Raw genomic sequence first — 20,112 nt, forward strand, 5'->3', positions numbered from 1 at the left:
GGAACGAAGGGATGAAGCTCCCCTTGGCTCTTGGCTTCCCTCCAGCAGCTGCACAGGGGGTCCAGATGGTTGCAACTTCTTCCTCTTCCAGACTAGTCCGACCCACACTTAAGCATTCACATGCTGGTTATTTCCACTCTTTAAAAGGCAGAAGGAGAATTTAACCCCGAAGAGCCTCCATCAAATAAGAGGAATGCTCTGCTCTTGCATAACATCTCCTAGCCAGGCAGTCCAAAGCACTTTGCTCGCAAATGTTTTTAAAGGTTTTCGGTTACTGTAACGCCCTGAAAACCTTAAGGATGAAAAAAAGACAGAGGAAGAGCAGGTAGAGCAGGGCATAATTTCATGAAGACAGACACACATACACACACACAAAAAGTTGTGGCATCCCGTAAGGCTGGCAAGAAGCAGGCATTGATAGTAACTATTATTATTCTGATGATGACGTTACATGTCTCTTACACGGTGCTTTTCATTAGTAGCTCTAAAGTGCTTTAGGAAAGAAGAGATTCAGATGTCTCAACCGTCTGCAGTGATTTCAGCGAAGGAGCGCAGGATATGGTCTTATGCAGAAGCTCTTACTGCAGTTTCACTGGTTGCAGGGCAGTGGCCTCCTCTGCTCAGCTCCCAGCCACCCTAATGGCATTTTGTTTATTATTCAGCTTCTGGAAGTCTCTCTGTGCTGCACAGCCCAGGGATGTGGTCCTGACAAGCCAGTGCAGAGCTGGGGGGACACCCCTGAGTAACCCACTCCTTCACAACCTGCCCCCAACACCATTCCACCTGCAATGAATGCAGCAGACTGATGCTAAAATCCCAGTATTTTTGGCCGTTTGAACATTTATGTGAGCAGCAGCCTTCCCACGGTGGGAAGGGATGTGAGGTCCCCGGTGGGGGACACCCCCATGCCAGCCCAGAGGGGTTTTCATCTCACAAGCTGTGCAAGGACGGAGAGAAAGGGCATTGCAAGAGCTCCCTGGCACGGCTCTGCGGCACAAATTCTCTGCCAGTCTTCCTCCCCGCGCTGGCTGGGGGCCAGGCAGGTAACATTAGCTGCCCTCCACCATAGCCCTGAGGATGTAGGTGCAAGATCAGGCTCCAGCCGCCTGGGACCTTCCCTGATATGGTGGTAGCTCCATCCTTGCAGTGTCAGGCAGAGCAGCCTCCTCTGGGAAGGTCCATCCTTGCCTTCATGCTGCCTGCAGCACCCATGGGCAGGGAGGAGCTGCTGAAGGTGAGCTGGCCTCGTGCACCAGCTCGGTGAAAACCCTGCTTTGAAGACAGCAAAAGCCCAGCCCAAAGGCAGCTGGTGCCTGTGCCTCATTTTTGGGGCCCCTGGGAGCGCTCTGAACCCACACGAATGCTCCTGGGTGCTGCTGACATTCAACCCACGTTGGAAGGAGCCCGGGTTTGACGTCAGGCGGCACACGGGTGCTGCTGGCTGTCTGGTGGGGGGGGGTTTTGCAGCGAGCTTGGCCTCAGTTTGGGGGGTCCCCACTGCATGTAGCCCCCCACCACGTGCAGGACTCAGGGTTTTAGTTGCCTTTGCCATCTGGCTCCTTTAGCATTGGAAAATCTCCTCTGCGTGGGTTGCCAGGGGTGTACCCCAGCGTGTGTGCACCCAGACCAGTCTGTGACCATGGGATGTGTGTGTGGATGCACTCCCTTATGCATGGACATGCAAATACTTCCAATAAATCCCAGTGAGCACTGGTTTCAGATCCCTTCCCCTCCATGCCCTAGTTCAGCTTTAATGATGATGCCGTAGGGGAAAAGAGCTCATGGGTTTAGCTCAAGCAGTTCCCAGGTGGGATGGTGGCACGTTGACCATCTTGGGAGCTGTCATTGGAAGAAAACGGCCCCTGACAGCTCCAGAAAGAGAAGCAAAGGCACCTTTGACCACAACAGAAGCATTGCTTTGGTGCTGTGCAGGATAAATGGGCTCTCACTGGGGTGCTCTGCTGAAGTGAGAGGGTTTGCTCAGGTGGCTGCTCCCTGGCGGGGACTCAGGCACAGCTCGATTCGGCTCTGCTGCACTCTGCGGTTCCCGCAAGTTTGTCCTCTCCCTCCCCGCCAGCATCAGCAGAACGGCTGGCTCAGCACAAACCTGCAACATCGCGGCTCAAGGATTAGACATTCATTTGCCATAAATAGAAAATCGGGGGAATGTGTTTTAGTGTATTAAATATATTCCGAGAGGCTGCTGATGCACAGGAAGATGACTGTCCTATCGATCCCTGTCCTCATCCCACTCCCCACCTCCCTCCAAGGCAGAGGTGACCCTCTTACCGTGTGCCAATGCCAGGGCCTGACCCTGTGGCCAGGACCTCAGGATTTGTCACTGTGGCAGTACTCTTTGGGAGCGAAGAGCCCTAGAGCCGGGCTCCCCATCAGGCTGGATGCCCATGGAAGCATCCCCAGGAGGTCCTCTCCATTCGGTGTCAGGGTTGGGAGCCCTGTTACGGTCAGCAGAGAGAAACTCCTCCGCATGATTCACCCAACTTAATTTAGCCATTTGCCTTGGGGCCAGAAGAGGCATGCCTTAAAAGAACCCATTTTTCTGCATTCGTGGTGAAAGGAGCCAGGGAAACAAGCTCAGAGGGACCGTAGGTGCCCACTGTTGGTGCAAGGGATGCCACTTGGATTTCCAGGGCACCGATGCCTGAAAGACCCTTATTAAGACCTAACTGTTACGAGCTGTGTGGGAGGAGAAGGCTTTGATCCATGCCTAGGCAGAGCAGTGCTGAGATGTGGGGTTTGCTTAACCAGAGCTGCTTCCCATCACCAGCCCCATGCCTGGATCCATATTTTCACAGTGAAGCCATAAGGACATGCCCCCCGCTCTCTCAGCTGGTGCCTTTCATGCCTACAGAGAAGCGAGAAGACCCCTCTGGATGCTCTTTTCTGGGCTGCGTGCCTTCAGCGTGCTGGGGATGTGCTTTCCCAGCTGCCCGTGCTCCCGCCGTCTGCTGCGGTGGCACGATGCCTGCTCACGCCTTGGCCGGATGGTTTCCCACGGCAAGCTCTTGCCAAGTGAAGATGGGTTGAATGGCCAGCCAGCACAACGCCGCGGGTGCCACAAGCCTCAGCGATGGTGTGGGGACAGGAGGGGTTTTGGAGGCAATAGAGGACTATAGAGTCCTGATGTGGCTCTGCTGGGTGTCACCCCTTGCCCCAACAGTGAGCATCTACGGTCCGGGAGACAGGTATTCAAATTAAGCCAGACAATTGGCATGGAGGAGGTCCTCTTTCACTCTGCTGACCATGACGGTGCTCTTGGCAACCAGAAGTTCTCCTGGGGATGCCTCCATACGTGTGAGAGACGAGGAGATGAGTCAACAGGGCTCCAGGTTCCCATAGGTGCTGTGTTTCCCCACACCAAATACGACTCATCCTCTCGCATCCTCGAGTCATCACTGCTCATAGCAATGGTTTCTGGTGCTGCAAGAGGAAGACAAAGGAACACCAAGATCCCATGGCAATGCAAGGGTCAACAGGGCTTCGTGGCCGCTCAGCGCTGTATTTTCTGTCCTACTGAACTGGCTCGTCCTCAACTGCACAGCTCAGAGTGCCTTTGGCTCCCAGCACTGCCAGAGCCCCAGCACCCCTCTGCCACCGCTCCAGTGACCTGACCCTGCACATGTCCCTGGATTTACTCCAATTTTATGCCTGAGGCAGCTCAGGCCTTACATTGCCGGTTAATGGACCTTAAAATACCTAGAGATCCTAGTCCTGCTTCGCTGGCTTCATCGAGGGTGAAATTTTGCTGCAGGGGGGGTGATGGTGAGGGTGTACGTGCCCAAGTCCTGTGGGAGCAGGGCGACTCATCCCTTCGGGTCCCGTGGGAGAGCCCAGACTCTGCCTGGAGGTGAATATTTTGCATGTCTTTCCATGCAGACTCCTTAAGTGGGAGATACAAGGTATTATTTCGAAGGATATCCTCTGTTCCCTGCTCTCTTAATATTGGCTGAAGGCTGTGCCCATGGGAACTCCCTCATGGCTACACATTCCCAAGCCAGGCAGATGTGTCCACTCCACCAGATATGTCTACAAGAGGATTTACATGCCCAGCAGAGGAGCAAAAGACACGGCAAAGGACCTGACAAGGCACCTGCAGCGAGATCGGGCTGAACCGAAGCGTCTCAGGAGAGAAGAACATCCTTCTCAGCATGTTCTGGTGATGTTTCCACCCTGGAGCAAAGCTGCTCCTTTTTAGTGACTTCCTGCTTATTTCATGAAAGCCTTGGGAAGGGTGGGCTGATTTTCAGTAGCCTTGGGAGAGACAAGAAATCTTGGATTGTTCTTCTCCCTATTGATCGGACCCTCCAAATAAGGCCTTCCTCTGTAAGCTCTTGCCTTGGTTGTCCATTTTTCCTCCAAAATCCTCCTGCAATGATTGTAGCTGGCTGCTGTCTTCAGCGGTTCAGCTCACGCTCGCATCTGCTGTTTTTATAAATAAATGATGAGCGGATTGATTAGTCACTTCCCTCCGACTCCAGGCCTCTCACCCCCGACCGTTTGTTGGCTTAAATGGAAACTTCTCCAAACTCTTCTAGATGGTACCAAAGTGCAATTCCCCTCGGGATGAGGTGGGAGTGCTTAAGCATCAGAAAAATCTCTCCTTCACCTTTTCTCCTGCTCAGACATAGGGCTGGTTTCATCCTTGCTCATCCACTTACCCATGGGGTCCCTGTGTGATGTATGCAGATCCCTGGGGTTGGATGAAGAGGAGCTGTTAGCGGGGTGGTTGCACCCACTCTGGGGTCCTCACTGCTGAGACAAGGCCAAGGTGAGGGGTACGTTAAGGCAGGATCGTGCCCACAAGCCAGCCTGGCCCTGTGCATCGCAGGGAAGGATGCTCTGCCTCTTTTGTCCCTTCTACAAGGCCTTGGGCAAGTCCCTTTTGCACAAACTCTCAAAAAATAAAGGGCTTGGTGTCCCCTGGGTGCTTTAAAACCCCGTCCCCCTACAAGAATCACTGCCCATGGTTACGCACAAGGTGGTTTTATCCTGGGTGGGAAGGAGCATTTATTGGGGTGTCTCCCCCCGTTAAACCCTCACCTGCTGCTAAATGTGCTTGCTGGGGGAAAAAGGAGGAAGGGGCCAAGCCAGCAGTCCCCACCTCTGTCCCCCTACGCCAGATTTGTACCCCTCTCGGTGTGGTACACCGACAGCGGCATCTTCCTATTTAAAGGAAATCTATAAACCACTTAGTACAGAGCGAACCCGCCAGCCTTCCAGCGGCCTTCTGCGGAAAATTGATCAGCCAAGGGCTTAATCTCGGCATTTTCTCTTTTTGCCTCCTTTCTCTCTCTTTCTCTGTTTTTCTGAAGCCACTTGGGCCACCCTCAGTGACAGCACCCAGCGCCTGACGGGCTCCATCCTGCTCCCACCTCTCATGCAGAGGTATGAAGCCCCATGGCCGATGCCCTCGTGCCCAGCAGGCTCCCCCCACGAGCCCTGGGGTTTTGGGGACAGTCTGAGCCCAGTCAGCATCCAAAGTGCCACAGAGTGGGCATCTGAGCTGCCCGTGGGCTCTGCTGCACTCGATGCAGTTCCTGGGCCGAAAGGGGGTGACGTGCCCCTGTGGGGTACTTCAGTTGATACAGACTGGTAAAATCTCCCCAGTGCTCAGACATTTCCCTCTGTCTTCATTCCCAGAGGTGAGGAAAGCAACCAAAAGCTGGGAAACAAGTCTCCAGCCCACCTGCACGTTGGTTCTTAGCTCATCTGCACACTCTCGTTCCCCTTTGCAGGTTCCAAAAGCTCTGGGGATGGGTGGAACAGACCAACCGGGCAATGCTCACGATGCCAAAAATGTTGTAGGTCTTGCCCTCAACCTCAGACAAAGGAGTAAGCCTTGCCCAGATAACCTGAACCTGCACCTACACCCAGAAAACCCCCACATCTGGCCAGGACCCACCACAACTGCTTTGGCCGCAGGGGCTGTTGCAGAGATTAGAGCCATTCCTGAGCAGGGAGCTGCGGAAATGTTTATTTTTTTCACAGAAAAATGATGACTCATTGACTGAATGCCTTTTGTTGTTGTTGTTGTTGTGGGAAACATATTGTTTTGATTAATATCTTGGCTTGGGAATGTAGATGAAGGAAAATATTTGAAGTTTTCAAAGCATCCCATTGGGAAAACAAAATCTCTTTTGTTTCAGATGTGAAGTTGGTTGGAAAAAGGCTTTTAAAAGGTTAAAACTGCGTGAAATGCTTAGCTTAAGAGCAACACTCATTCAAATATTCAAACTGCAAAATTTTTTGGTGTCCCAAACTCTTCATTCACTCTGTTTCTAGGGAGGAAAAGCAACCAACCAACCCCCGCAAAGAGCCTCCAGAGGTGGGAAAGATGTTTCCAGCCCGGAAATTGTTTTTAAAAACAGGATTATAGGGCCAGGCTCTGTGGAGGTAGCTTGGACCTGTTTTTTGTCCAAGGATGTCCCCAAAGCCACTATGGTGATGGAGCTGTAGATCTAAGCCGTGGCACAGGCGGGAGCTGCAGGTGCTGGCTGGTCTGTCCTCTGCAGGTGACAGCTCAGGTGGCTGGGACATCACACCGGGGTGGGGAGCAGGGGCTGGAGCTGGTGCCAAAACCCACCCTGGATTTTTTTCTTTTTTTTGGCTTTTTGCTGGAGGATGATGAAGGGATTTGCAACCAGAGTCTCTCTGGGAGGAGGACCGACAGCACCACAAGCACATCTTCATAGGTGCAGGCTGGTGCAGGGAGAAATGCAAGAGTGAAGGGCATTTGGCGCATTTAAAACTGCTCTTGCAAAGCTGGAAAACCCTGGTGAAAACCACTTAAATCTCCAGGAAGAAACCGCCCAGAGTTTCAGCAGCTGAGTGCAATCCTAAAGGGAACTTGAAGCAGAGCCCTGGGGAGATGCAGGCTCGCCATGTGTGGGGAGGACGAGGTGGCAGTCAAGGGACACATCAGCTGAGGACCCATGAGCACCACATCTCTGCAGCCACGGCTGTAATAATTGCTCTGAGCCATTACCTACGGGAAGGGTTGCAAAATACCGAAGTGATGCTGAAGCAGGAGGAGAAGCTCAGGCACACAGCAGCTTCCCAGGGACATGCTGTTCTCCTAGGCGCCACGAATAACAGTAAAATAAAACCAGTGTCGGGATGGGGTTTGTCCCTGATTCCTGCAATGAGCTCCCAGTTGTTCCCAGTCCATCAGGGTTAGGTAAATATCCCCAGGAGCTGCCCCTCGTGTCTGGGCTGGATGCTGCATCAGGAGCTGGGAGACAGCACAGGGCCACACGTTATTTTAATGTCAGACGTTGTTTTCTTGTTTTCCAGGTGGAGAGCAGAGCACAGGGAGCTGCAGACCGGAGCAGAGGGGATCTGCTGCTTGGTTTTTTGGCAATCATAAATTTGAGTGAAATTCCACCGAGGTTTTGAGCCAGGGGAAGGCAGCGGAGGAGAGGGGAGGAGCGTGCCCAAAGCTGAACCATGGCATTTGGATACTCCTTTCAATGAAATGTTCACTGCTTTCCTACAGTGGAAATACATCCCTTTCTGAACTGTCCTTTTTTCAGAAGGGCAGGGAGGCTTGGACATTTGCTCCTTACAGAGATATAAATAGGTTTTTTCCCCTGGGCGTCCCTTGTCCCTGCCCCAGTGTACACACAGCCAAAGAAATGTCCCATCCTGTCCCTATGGCACCTGCCACCCTCCCCACACACTGTCCCCAGCTCACCCCTCTCCATGGGGCCACCCCCCAAGCCAGAGGCTCTGCTCGGGTTCACCCCCTCTAAGTTCAGCTCTAGACATCTTGGTGCTATTTAAATATTTACAGCAGACAGTGGTAAAGAAGATTGAAACATGAATTATTCACAGCTTCATTTTTATCTTGGCAGGGGCCGTTGTATTTAGCAGGGAGGATTCCTCCAGCGGAGGGATGGGCAGTGGTGGAGAAAGTGGGGAGGAAGGGAAGGTCTCAGCATGGCTGGGGGGAAAACCGAGAGGGCACGTATGGAGCACGGCGAGATGAACCTGGCACTGACGCAAGACGTGCTTTTTCCTCCTTTCTGAGTGGCACAGGGCTGGCGCATCAGGAGGATGCGTTGGTACCCAGCTGATGTGCCTGGGCACGTCGGGGGTCTCCAGGCGCGGGAGATGCTGCGGCACCTGCTCAGCGCCGTGTACGGGTGTGAGTCCTGGCTCCAGGCTTGTCCCCAAGCCTGTGTGTCCCCGTGCCTAAGCAAGGAGGCGATTTCGAAAGGGTCTGCATCCCGCTGAGCTGCCATCGCTTTGGGCATCCCGGGCACTGGGTGGTCTCCTAACCCAGCCTGCGTGGTTTGAAAGGGAGCGATTTCCCGCAGGTAACACTGTTCATGTAAGTGGTTTCCAGCGACTGGGGACTATGCTGCAAATCCCTCCATATTCCTGCTCACCTCCGAGCAATTTACCCCAAGCAGGCTCATGGAAAACATACTGTAACCCCCTGCAAGACACTTTTTCTGGGGACTCAAGGGCTTCAATCACACCCTCGAGGCAAAAATAAGTGTTCAGAACCTCAGCTGCAGAAGAGGGATGGAAAATCCTCTTTGCAGTTCTGTCCCTGGCAGCTTCTCCCCATCAGGATTGACTCCCACCAGCCTGCGGATGGGTTTTGACACCATTTCGGATCTAAAGGGGAGCGGGTGATGTAAATTGGAGTCAGTTTTTGGAAGGGAAGAGTGGGGGAGAAACACATTGGGAAAAAAAACCCCACAACCCTGAGTCTTCTCTCCCTGGGATTAGGGCTTGTTCTCAAGCTGGTGGCATCTTGTTTGCATCCATATAAGCCTGAGCCCGGTGCTGGACCAGTCTCACCAGTATGGCCATGCCGAAGAACCCAGGAGCATCCTGCCTGCAATGGCAGAGTCTGGCCCTACTGCTCAGCCCTGCTAAATGCCCTGGGCAGAGGGAGGGAAGCCAGCACCGGTCTCACCGTGCCGGTTGTGGCACTGCGGTGGTTTACAACAAGCAGGACATCCCTGCCCCTCGCCTCCGCTGATTCCCACTGCGGGGGGGGATCCAGCCCTCTCCCGCTTTCCAGGCTGTTGCATTTTCTTTGCCTGCAGCGGGAGGCGTGGAGCGAGGCTGTTGGATTTGCAGCTCCGTTGCCTTCGCCATCCCCGGCGAGAGCAAAATTAAAATGGGGTTTTAGAGCTCCTGCCCACCCCCCCCACCCCCCACCCCCCCCCCCCCCCCGCAGAGGCTGCAAATCCTTCGCGGAGCAGCAAGAGAGGAGCGGGCAGCCGAAAGGCAGCTCAGGATGCAGCTCGGAGCAGGATCGGGCCCCGTGGGGCTGCCAGGACGGTGGAGCAGCCAGTCTCTGCTGCCAGCTTGGCCTGTGCCGAGAGCCAAAGGCTTTCCCTTAAGGACACTTTCCCATCATTCAGCCTAAAACCTTCCCTTCTAAGTCATCTCTGACGTGGGGGCCAGCCTGGCTGGCTGGGGATACCCCATGTTACCACGCTGGGGATTTGGCCCCTTGACTCCACAGCTGCAGTCAGAGGGGGGTTGCACCCTTTTGGCCCCAGGATCAGCTCCCACAGCCCCGCTGAACACCTGCACCCACAGAACGATCCCTCTGTGCCTCAGTTTCCCCATGCCCAAAACAGCCACCACACAAAGCCCTGGGGGTTAGGTTTGTAACTGATGGCCACACGGGACTTTTTGGCTTTTCCTGGGAGGGTGTTTCCTTGTGTACCCCTGGGAGGGAAATTAAAGGCTGAAGAAAGGAGCATTTGGAACCCTGCACCCCAAAACCTGGGTGCTGTTATGGAGCAGCACCACTTGCGTGCATGATTAGAGACTCAGCACCATCAGCCTGCAAACGGAGGCTGCCCTGGGTTTTTGCAGATGGGAAAAGCTGAATTTTCTTCTTGGTGCGTGAGTGGGCAGGTAGCATCACCAGAGATTCCCTAAGAGGTTATACAGCCATAACAAAAAAGAAAGCGTTAAAAGATTCTGTGTAATTAATCCCACGGAGGCATCCCAGCAAGGGCTGTGTTGTGCCGGTGGGGTGGGAGAGAGGGATCATTCCTACTTAGCGGATGGAGAAATGAGGTGTGAGGAGCTCATCTGAGGAGGAGAGAAACTCAGAAGGTCACACCAAGGGTTTGCCCAGCCTTGTAATTAAGGACTATCCTTTCCCTGGGAAAGACCCGTAATTATTTCCTTGCTCTCCAAGGAGAATTAGTCATTGCTGGCCCCAGAAAAGATATTTCTTATTTTGTCCTTCTCATCGCCAGCGAGGATGGAGCATGCTCAGGCAGCCGACCAAGGGCTGTCCCTGTCCCTGTGGCCAAACCAGGAGCAGCTCCAGCTTGATGTGGGATTCCAAGGGGCTCCCTCAATGCAACCCCCCCCACCAAAGCCAACCTCGGGCTGCCCAAATTTCAGCCCCTCCTTGGGTTTTCGGTGCAAAGCCGTGTCCCAGGATGGATTTGCCAGCGGGATGGCTTTAATATTTCACTTAAAAATCTTTTCCAAGAAGACCCCAGACGTAGGGGGTGGTGGGTGGTGGCAGGTTGCAGGGTTGAGCAGGGTTGTGGGCTGCCATCAGGGCAAGTAATGTTAAGGTGAAAAGGAGCGTTTCTCCCTAATCCCAGCAAAGAAATCCAGCACTGGAGAGGGGACAATCCAGGGAGCTCTATCCCACTTGGGAATTGCTTCTGGAGGCTCCCCAAGGCTCAGCTTTCCAAGGGGTGCAGCACATCCTGCAGTTTTATGGGTGCAAACACAAGCTCGTTTACCCCAGGATCCTCCAGGAGCTGCCCATGGAGGAGGATAGAGATGGGGACAGTATCCCCAGACCTTTCCCACGTCATGTCTCCAGTGCCTTGGGGACTGTGCTGCAGAGCCCTGCCTGGTTCTGCATGAATTCATCCCTGTGTGTGATCTGCGGAGCAGAGGAGATGGGCCAGCTCTCAGGTGTGGTCCAGCATCTTCCAGCAATGGTCTAGCATCTTCATCGCTCCTTTTCACCCTCCTAGTAAAGCAGCGGGGAACGGGGAGGGACCATGCTCTGACCAGTGACCATGATGTTTCATGGGTGCTGGTCACCGCCAAGACCCTTTTCTTTCCTATTCCCTGCCCAGTTCCTAGATTTTCACCCACATTTTCAGCCCAACCAGCACATCTAGTCCCAACCAGCAGGAAAACCTGCTCGTCAGCATCATCAGGGGTGCTGCAGCCTTCCAAACCCGTGGGCTAGTTGGGCACCTGGGGAATGATGCTGATAATCTGGTGAGCAGCTCCACCTGCCTGAGGTTAGAAAAGGACCTTTGGCAAAGGCAAACCAGTCTGGGACCATCCTTGGGGCTACTGGTGTTGCTGGGACAGCCAGATAATGCTCTTAAAACAGGTAAGCAAGGCCAGGCAGAGCTTAGAGGGGAGCAGGGGTTGCGTTTAGATCATTAGACAGAAATAAAACCCAAGATGTGACTCCTTGAGGGCGCGGATCCGTATTTCACATGCAGCAGCGCTGGGGATGTTGTGACAGCTTTCTGGCAGCTCCTGTCTGCATCATCCTCCCCTGCGGGATCCGGGGAGGGCGAAGGGGGTTTGTTAATGGAAAGGATGAGGAGAGGTGGGTTTCTGTGGGCTGTTTTGTTTTACAGCAGCGAATTTTGCTGACTCGTTTCAGGGCACACGCCGTCGAGGCAGGAGTGCGGTGCTGCCTGCTGAGCTGGCAGGAGCAGGAGGAGGGCTGGGGGAAAGGAGGGGGCCTTTTTGGGGCAGCAATGAGAAACCAGCCCCCCAGGAGCCACCTGGAGTTAGGACCAAACACCTCATTTATTGTTTTTTCAAATGCGTATTTTTAATCTTTCACTGCAGGAAGGCTGTGGGGTGCAAAGGCCATTGAGCTGGTGAATATATCAGTGTCTAAGAGCTCCTGATGAATGTATCCATGCTTAAGAGTGTCTAAGTGTAACCTCTCCCTGCCCAAGCAACTATATGAAGGTGCTGGGTGGGTGGGGTTTTTTCCCCTTTTTACCCTGAAGAGGGTAAATTTTGCAGAGGGCGCTTATACCTCCTTCGCTTCCAGGAGCATCACTGCATTGAGGCAGGTTTACCCCAGCCGAGGATCCACGGCAGGTTTTCAAACTCATTGGGGATGAAAAAGGCAGAGAATGAATGAAGGAGAGCGAAGGGGCTCCCGTCTGTCAGGTCTTTTCCCATCGCTTCTGCTCGGTTGCGCACAGCAGTGGAGGGGACTGACGGAGCGGGATGTGACAGGTCGTCACGCCGATTTGCCAAGCTTTGGGAGCTCCCTGGAGACCGGGTTTTGGATTGCAAGAGCTGAGCTTGAGGGAAGAAAACAGGGTTTGGGGAGAATGCTGGAAAGCCTCATCTCCACCAAGACCACTCCTGACCCGTGTCTTTGCCCTTTGCATTCAGCATCTCTGCCTCCACTGCAGGAGTGAAGTCTCATGATCTAACGATTGTCATCGGGAAGAGGGCCTGCCTTTTCCTCAGCTCTGGCATGAGCCCATTTGAGCTCTAAACCAGCAGAAAAGTGAGGGGGTTTGCAGCAGGTGAGTAAGCTGAGGGGGCTGGGAGAGGGGAAATGGGACCTTTCCAGTGCCTGCAGCATCCTGGCTGACGCAAACGTTGGTACCTGTCACCAAGAGCTCCCTCCCCCCGCCGCCCTAGAGGAGTGGGGCTGAGAAGACATTTTTTAGGGGACAAACCTGGCTTTTCATCCCATGGGTGAATTATTTTTAGAGGGATATATGCAGACTTGAGGTCCAGAATATACAGGGTACCCAGAGAAGCTGTGGTTGCCCCATCCCTGGCAGTGTTGAAGGCCAGGTTGGAGCTGGTCTGGTGGAAGCTGTCCCTGCCTGTGGCAGGGGGTTGGAACTAGATGATCTTTAAGGTCCCTTCCCACCCAAACCATTCTATGAATATGAAACAGCTATGAACCAACCTCTTATTGCAGCTCCTGAGAGCTGGTGCCTAAATCCCTGGGATATTTTGACCCTAGATCCCTAAATCTGGTGGCTGTTGGCAGCAGAAAGGTCCCTCCCTGTATTTCCACCCTTGTCTTCCTCCCCAGAGTGAGGAACGTTGGCAGGAGCCCGGTGCACGAGTGGGGCCTGGCAGGCTTCCAGCTCTTCTTGCACCTAAAATCCTCAGCTTTTTAATTACAAGCAAGAAATTACACTGGCAGCTTATGCCAGCCCCTCTGCCGTGGGCAGGTCTCACCTTTGGGGTCAGACAACTGCAGCTTGGGGTTAGGAACATATGTCGAGATACAGGAAACAGCTTGAAAACCTGTTCCTGTGTAGTTTTACCCATATGCATATTGATATGTATGTGTTTGCATTTCTTTTGTGTTTCTGTACGTGTGCAGGTAGAGAAAAAAAAATATATATATACATGCACATACTTGAGATCTTCTTCCCTGGACACCGGCCGAAGCAGCTTCCTCGACACCTTTCTAATCAGCCCAGCAAGTCCTATTTTCATTTGAGCTGAAAGTTTTCCCCAAAAAGACCAATTCTTTTTGCCCCCAGGCTCAGCCTTCCTTGCAATGCATCCCTGCCCCCCCCACCCCAGCAGCCCCAGAGGTTGTCGTAGCTGAGACCTGCTGCAGCTGACGTCCCGTTGAGCATCTCTTAATGCAATGGCTTCATTCATACCCACGGCTGGACGGGTTTTCATCGCCGGGAATAGCCTCCACCCCCGTCATACCCTGCTGTGTGTGTCGAAATGGGTGATTTTAATAGTGAAGAGGGGAACTAGAGCCCTTAAAATCCCTCTTGGTGCACGTGTGCCCATAGGTAGCGCATCCCTAAATAAAACATATGCACCACTGTCCTCTTCTGGCTGGAGCTGTTATATCGCAGCTGCTTGCCAAGACCTGCAGGACCCTTTATTTTTTTGGGGGGGTAAATTTGCTGTGTGCCATCTCTCCCCACTGCAGAGGATGGGACCTGGGGGCCCGACTTCAGCAGCAGCACAGCCCTGGGTTTGGGCAGTGAGGGAGGAGGGTCTGGGTGCAACCCTCGGGTCCTGGAGACAGTGGGGTGCCCCCCCATCCTGGTGTGATTTAAATAAATGTTATGACATGCTGTAAAATTCGTGTCTTGGATCAAGCTGTTATATTTCCATCCCCCAGACAGGGGCACTGTTGGATTTAATTCCTGGTACAAGATATTTTGATCTTTTTTGGTTTACGGTCCAGTAAATCTTCGTTGGGAGGGGCACAAATTCCCCTGCGAGGTGAATTTAAGATTACTGACAGTAACTTTAATTTTCTTAGTCATATTTTTGGAGCCACCCTTAGCCAGCAAGACCCAGTAACCACAGAGGAGACAGGAACAGCTGCTCTGGAGACACCAGCAAGCACTTTCTGATGTTACCAGGCTTTAGCTGCTGCAGGGACCTGATTTGGAGACTCAGAGGGAGTAACCTGAACAGGCAGAGCTGCTCCCTCAAGCTGCTGCCTGTGTATTGAAGGAGTGAAGGGAGCAGATCTGCACCTCCCTCGCCCAGTGCAAAGGGATATTTTGACAGTTCAGCCCTCTTGTGTGCTCTGTGCCTCAGTTTCCCCATATATAACCTCGCCTTGGGCAGGGCTTTGAGACAATGTTGTAAAGCCATGCTCGGCCTTACGACCCTGTAAAGCAGGAATATCCGCTTGGAATTGATGTTGCTTTATGCTCGTCTCCTGCGCCTCGCAGGAGGGAGCCTTCCCCTCTGCCACGGCTCCAGTGATGCTAGTGACAACCAGGGTGCCAGAGCCTTCTCCTTGCCTTCCCCATGGTCCCCATCATGTGCAGGGAGAAGAAAGGACTTAGCAGAGGTCATAAGTTCAGACTTTCCCCCTTGCTCCTCTCTCTTCCCTTCCCTAGTTTGCGGGGGCACCAAAGGAGGGATATTCCCACCCTCTCTTCCCCGCTGCAGCCTTTCGTTTTCCATCTGTGGCTCTTTTCTTCCCTGATTGCTTGAAAAGAAACCATCTCCCTCTCCTTTGCCTCACCGCTCACCCCAAAACATGACACAGCCACATCTACATCCCTGCACCAGTCCGGCAGCAGAGACAAGGTGGGCGAGCACATCTCCTGCCCCCTTCGCTGCTGATTTGGGAGATGTGATTCTCCCCCTCTGCTTCACTCTGGTGAGACCCCACCTGCAGGGCTGCGTCCAGCTCTGGGGTCCTCAGCACAGAAAAGACAAGGACCTGCTCGAGCGGGTCCAGAGGAGGCCACAAAAATGCTCAGGGGACTGGAGCACCTCCCTGTGAGGCCAGGCTGAGACAGTTGGGGTTGTTCCGCCCAGAGAAGGCTTTGGGGAGACCTTATCATGGCCTTCCAGGGGGCTTCTAAGAAAGATGGGGACAGACAGTTTAGCAGGACCTGTTGCAATAGGACAAGGGATAATGGTTTTAAACTGAAAGAGGGAAGATTTAGGGTAGATATAAGGAAGAAATGTTTTACAATGAGGGTGGTGAAACACTGGAACACATTCCCCAGAGAGGTGGTAGATGCCCCATGCCTGAAAACATTCAAGGCCAGGTTGGATGGGGCTCTGAGCAACAGGATCCAGCTAAAGATGTCCCTTTGGATGGTTGTGGCAGGGGGTTGGACTGGATGGCCTTTAAATGTCCCTTCCAACCCAAACTGTTCTATGATTCCTCATCCTTTGGCTGACAGAAATTGGACAAGCAATGGCCCCGTCATGGAGGAGACTGTTTTGTGGGCGTTACGTAAGGGCTGGAGATGGATGCTTTGAGATCATCCTTCATGGATGCTGGAGTGAGATGCTGCTCTCCCCAGGGAGGAAGTAACGGTGTGAGCAGATATGTGCTCCGGTCAGAGGTGGTGAGAGTTTCCTATTACTGATACAGAATAGCCTGATTTCGGTGACCAGGAGCTGCCGTGACGTGGGTTAGGGTTATGCAAACCCACCCAGAAGGTGACAGGCATGGAACAGGAGCCTGCCCGTTGATGGGGCAGCAGCGAGTTGGGCAATGAAGACCCACAGGGTGGAACTTCATCGGGGTCACTGTGGGGTCCGGGGTGATTAGTGACAGTGTTTATAGACAGCCTGGTGAGGGGGATGGGGATCAGATTGCCCAACGCCTCCCAGGCACGAGGGATAGCATAGCACGGCCTGGTGAAATCAGAGTGGGCAGAGAAAGCGATAATGAAAAATTAGAGAAGGTGGGGGGCAGTGCTGGGGAAAGGGGGGCACGGCGATGGCAATGGTGAGGCCATCATCCTCCAGTGAAAGAGCTGGTCCAGGGACTGGGACACTGCTCCTGGCTCTGCCTTAAACGATCTTTACCTCCTCTGTGTGGTGGGAATGGGGCTCTACTGCAGATTGGCCTGAGGTCTCCGACTCAAAGCGATGGTGGAGGGTTACCCTGTAGGAGCATCCCTGATTTTCTGTGCTCTTCCTGCTGAAGGGAGCCGCCCCCAAAGCACAGGAGCATCGTGGTGGGCTTCAAGAAGTTTAACAAAACACACACTCCAACAGACTTCGGCGTCCTCTAGAAATGTTGCGTGTGGGCTCACAAACAGCCTCAGGGAGGGAGCACCTGATGGGAAGGACCATACCGACTGCAGCGTCAGGCCGATGCCAGAGTGCTGCCCACAAACCAGATGGGAAACGGCGCTCAGGAAGGTGAGAGGGGAAATTGCTGCCCCTGTTGAAACAGGAGCGGGTGGCAGTCCCGGCCTGCCGGCAGCCCAAGGGGCTGCTCAAACCCGCTGCCACATTATCCCAGCCGGGGACACACCGATGAGGTAGATCTGTGCCCTCCCTGGGCTTTGCGGAGCTGGGGTCAGTGGCCGAGTTATGCAGGGGACAGGGAGATCCCCAAACCACTTTTGACTAAGTCTCAGCTTTCCCTTCTCCTGGTCTGGGTTTTTGGGTTACATGGAGCAACCCCCCCCCTTTTTCTCCCCGCATCTCATGCCATCATCCAGCCTTTCCCTTCCCTCTCCGCCTGCCAGGGACCTGCTGGAGCGTGGCCGGCGCAGAGCTGCTGGTGCTTGGCTGCCTGCACCACCGGCAGCTCGGGCTGCTCCTGCCAGGGCCGGGCAGATGGCAGGCAGGGCAGGTCGCGTCCTGCAAAGCAGCCCAGAGAAAGCCACAGCGAGAAGCTTTTGTTTTGCTGCCTGGAGCTTCTCTTTCAGGTTTGGAGTTTCCAGGGCATCGAGCGGTCTCTGGGAGAGGGAACATCCCCCTGGGGTGATGGGAGAGGTGTCCAACCCTCCTCAGAGAGGGCTTGGGGTGGCTGGTGGTCCCCCGTCTGGCTCTGGGTGGATGTGGGCAGCCGAGAACCTGGGGAGAGGCTGGATTCAGTGCTAGAGCTTCGAAGCTTTCAGTGACGAGCAAACACATGTAAGTCCTGCAAAGCAGGAAAAGGAGAAGAAAGAACCAAGTGGGACAGAGAAAGGAGGTGATGGAGACAGCAGGGTGCCGTGAGGAGAGAGAAACTCAATCCACCCAAGTGGGTACATAATTTATTTGCCCATTAGCTATTAATAAGCCGGCCCTTTGTATCAAGTCTCCCAACGTCCTTGTAACAACTTCAGGCCTTTCTGCGGAGCATCACCCTTTCTGGGTGTTCCTGTGCCACTTGCCATGCTAACATGATTCTTGATATGTCCCGTGCCTTCGTTACCACCATTCAGTTGAACGAGTAATTAATGAGATTCCCCATTACTGCAGTGTAACAGTAACCTCTGGGAAATACCCACGAGGCAGTACCATCTCCTAGGGATACTGGGCATGCATGGCTTTGGGTGGTGCTTAAAGAGTGAGGTAAGTCTTTGGGGCTTCCTTGTGAGTTGGATTAAAGCAGAATGGCCAAGCTGATGGTTTGGGCAAGCCATGGACCTTTCCTTCCACCACTTGCTGTTCATGATTGAACTGCAGGACTGAACATGGTACCTGATACCAAGATACAGATCAGCTCAACGTAGCAAGGAGAGGTGGAGAAGACCCATCCATCCTGGTCAGCAAATTCGTGGCTGCCCTGCATGCACCTTCCTCCCATCCTCCTCACCAAGCAGAAGATGGATGGGCATAACCCATGCCATGTATTCTTGGGATAAACATCACCAGGACACCCTACCACAGGCTTGGAAGGACCCATCAGAGCAGCCAAAGTCTCCTACAGCTGGTTCTTGGTGGCTCAGGGAACGAGGTGGGTCTTTGCTAATGGGAAGGCCCTTCTGCGACCACGCGGTATGTCACCTCTTCCCTGGCATTGCCCGATGCTGCTGCTCAGAGCTGAATGCAGGGCCACTTTTTGAGTTTGCCCACTGTGTGGGATGCTCACCATCTCCTGGTGAACCCCTTAAAAGGCTCCCAGGGCCTCCCTGGGACACGGAAGGGCCACAAGTCAACCAGTTCCCAAAGTATTGGCCTTGTGTCCCTTAGGCATTGCACGGGGAGGAGTAGTGAGGCCAGGGCCCAAGGCCAAAGCCATGCCGCTCCCGTGGAAGCAGTGACATGCCTTGGCGGGACCAAGAGACTGGACTACAGCCCATATCCGGGCAGGTAAGAACTGCTGGACTCTTTGGTGCCTTTCAGCCTTAAAATGTGAGTGTTGATTCTTGAAACGGGTCTAGCTGCCAGGTGGAAGCTCTTAATGTCAAGCAGAATCCCTCACCCCATGTGTATGTTGCCCATGGAGCAATGATGGGGACAAATCTGTTCCCACATAATGAAGCTATCACTTGGGGGGGTTCGGCTCAGGAGCTGGGCTCTTGGGGGTACAATCCTCTCTCGGGGCTGGCTGCCAAAGGGTTTAGGTTTGTTCGGGGCAGTTGTTACCCCCACGTGTGAAGGTGCAGCGCAGCCCTGCTTGCAGCACTGCATTTCTTCCCCATGTTTCCTTTAAAGGCAAGGACAGCAAGGCAAGGTAGGGTTTCATGAGGGTGTAGGATTTCCGAATCTGAGTCTTTCCTGAGACAAACTCTTTCTAATCCTTACCTGCGTGTCAGAGTCGCTCAGGCACCAGCCACATCCGTAACCACCCAAGATACTCTCATTGCTTGAGGAAGAGTTGTAATTTAGGCTGGCTGAACGGGGCTGCAGGTGAGTGACTGGTTTTAATTTTATTTACTGTGTTTATAAAAGCCTGTAGAGCATTGATGATATAACGGCAGGGTAACCGAGCCCAACACCCAGGGAAAGCTCCCACCTATATGAAGCCACTCCTTTTATTTTACTATGTTATCGCTAGGATGTGGAAGAATCACCTGGTTGAAAAGGTTTCCATTTCTCTCCAGCTAAAATGGTGCTTGGCTCATGGTTTTGTACCAGGTTGTGCTGATACAGGATTTTTGGATGCTTTTGGGTTTGTGCCTGAACCCAGACAGATACGCTCTGTGCTTTGAGCATTTACAGCCTTTGTTTCTCTTCCAAGACTTAAATAAAGTAGTTACTCTTGGCTGTGATCTTTTTAATGGGTTTGAATGCTTTGCAAGTCTTCCATTAGAAAATCATCAGCCGTTGCAATCTGCTTTATTGGAGCATATGCAAGAAACATTGAAGACATTGAAACACACGCGAGGAAATATTAGTCGCCTTCAGCCTGCTCAAATTAAACCATAAGGATACGGGGTGAAATAATTCATCTGTATTTCTGACAGGCTGAAATCTATGGCTGCCAAGAAGTTACTTAAAACCTGAAGCAGTGGCGGGAGCATCCGTTCTATCGGGATGAATTAAATGGGGAAGGGATGAGATGCAGAAGCGGACGACATCAGATTCAGACTGCAATAATAATAGTTAGTGGGATCTTGCTGTTTAGGTTGGCTTGGTCTCGCCTGGAAATAAAAGGGATGTTTTAGGGGATCCCGGGGGACTGAGCGTGGGAATCCCCATTGCATGAAGCTGCTCGGTGCTTACCCCAGTGACGCAGAGCAAGGTGTGGGGAGGGTTAATGGGAATACTGGGTCAAAACTGCTTCTAGTTCCAGCAGTATAGTTTGCATTTAGTGGTGAACAATAACACCTGATTTTCAGAGAGTCCAGTTTAAGTCGTTTTCCCTGGTCTTGTGGGTTGGTGCAGGAGCGCAGACGGAGCTGGCTCAGCGCTCACTGCGGCTCTTGCACTAACGAACGCTTCCAT

This window comes from Leptosomus discolor, chromosome 21, assembly GCF_034619465.1.
Source record: "Leptosomus discolor isolate bLepDis1 chromosome 21, bLepDis1.hap2, whole genome shotgun sequence".
NCBI classification, from domain to species: Eukaryota; Metazoa; Chordata; class Aves; order Leptosomiformes; family Leptosomidae; genus Leptosomus; species Leptosomus discolor.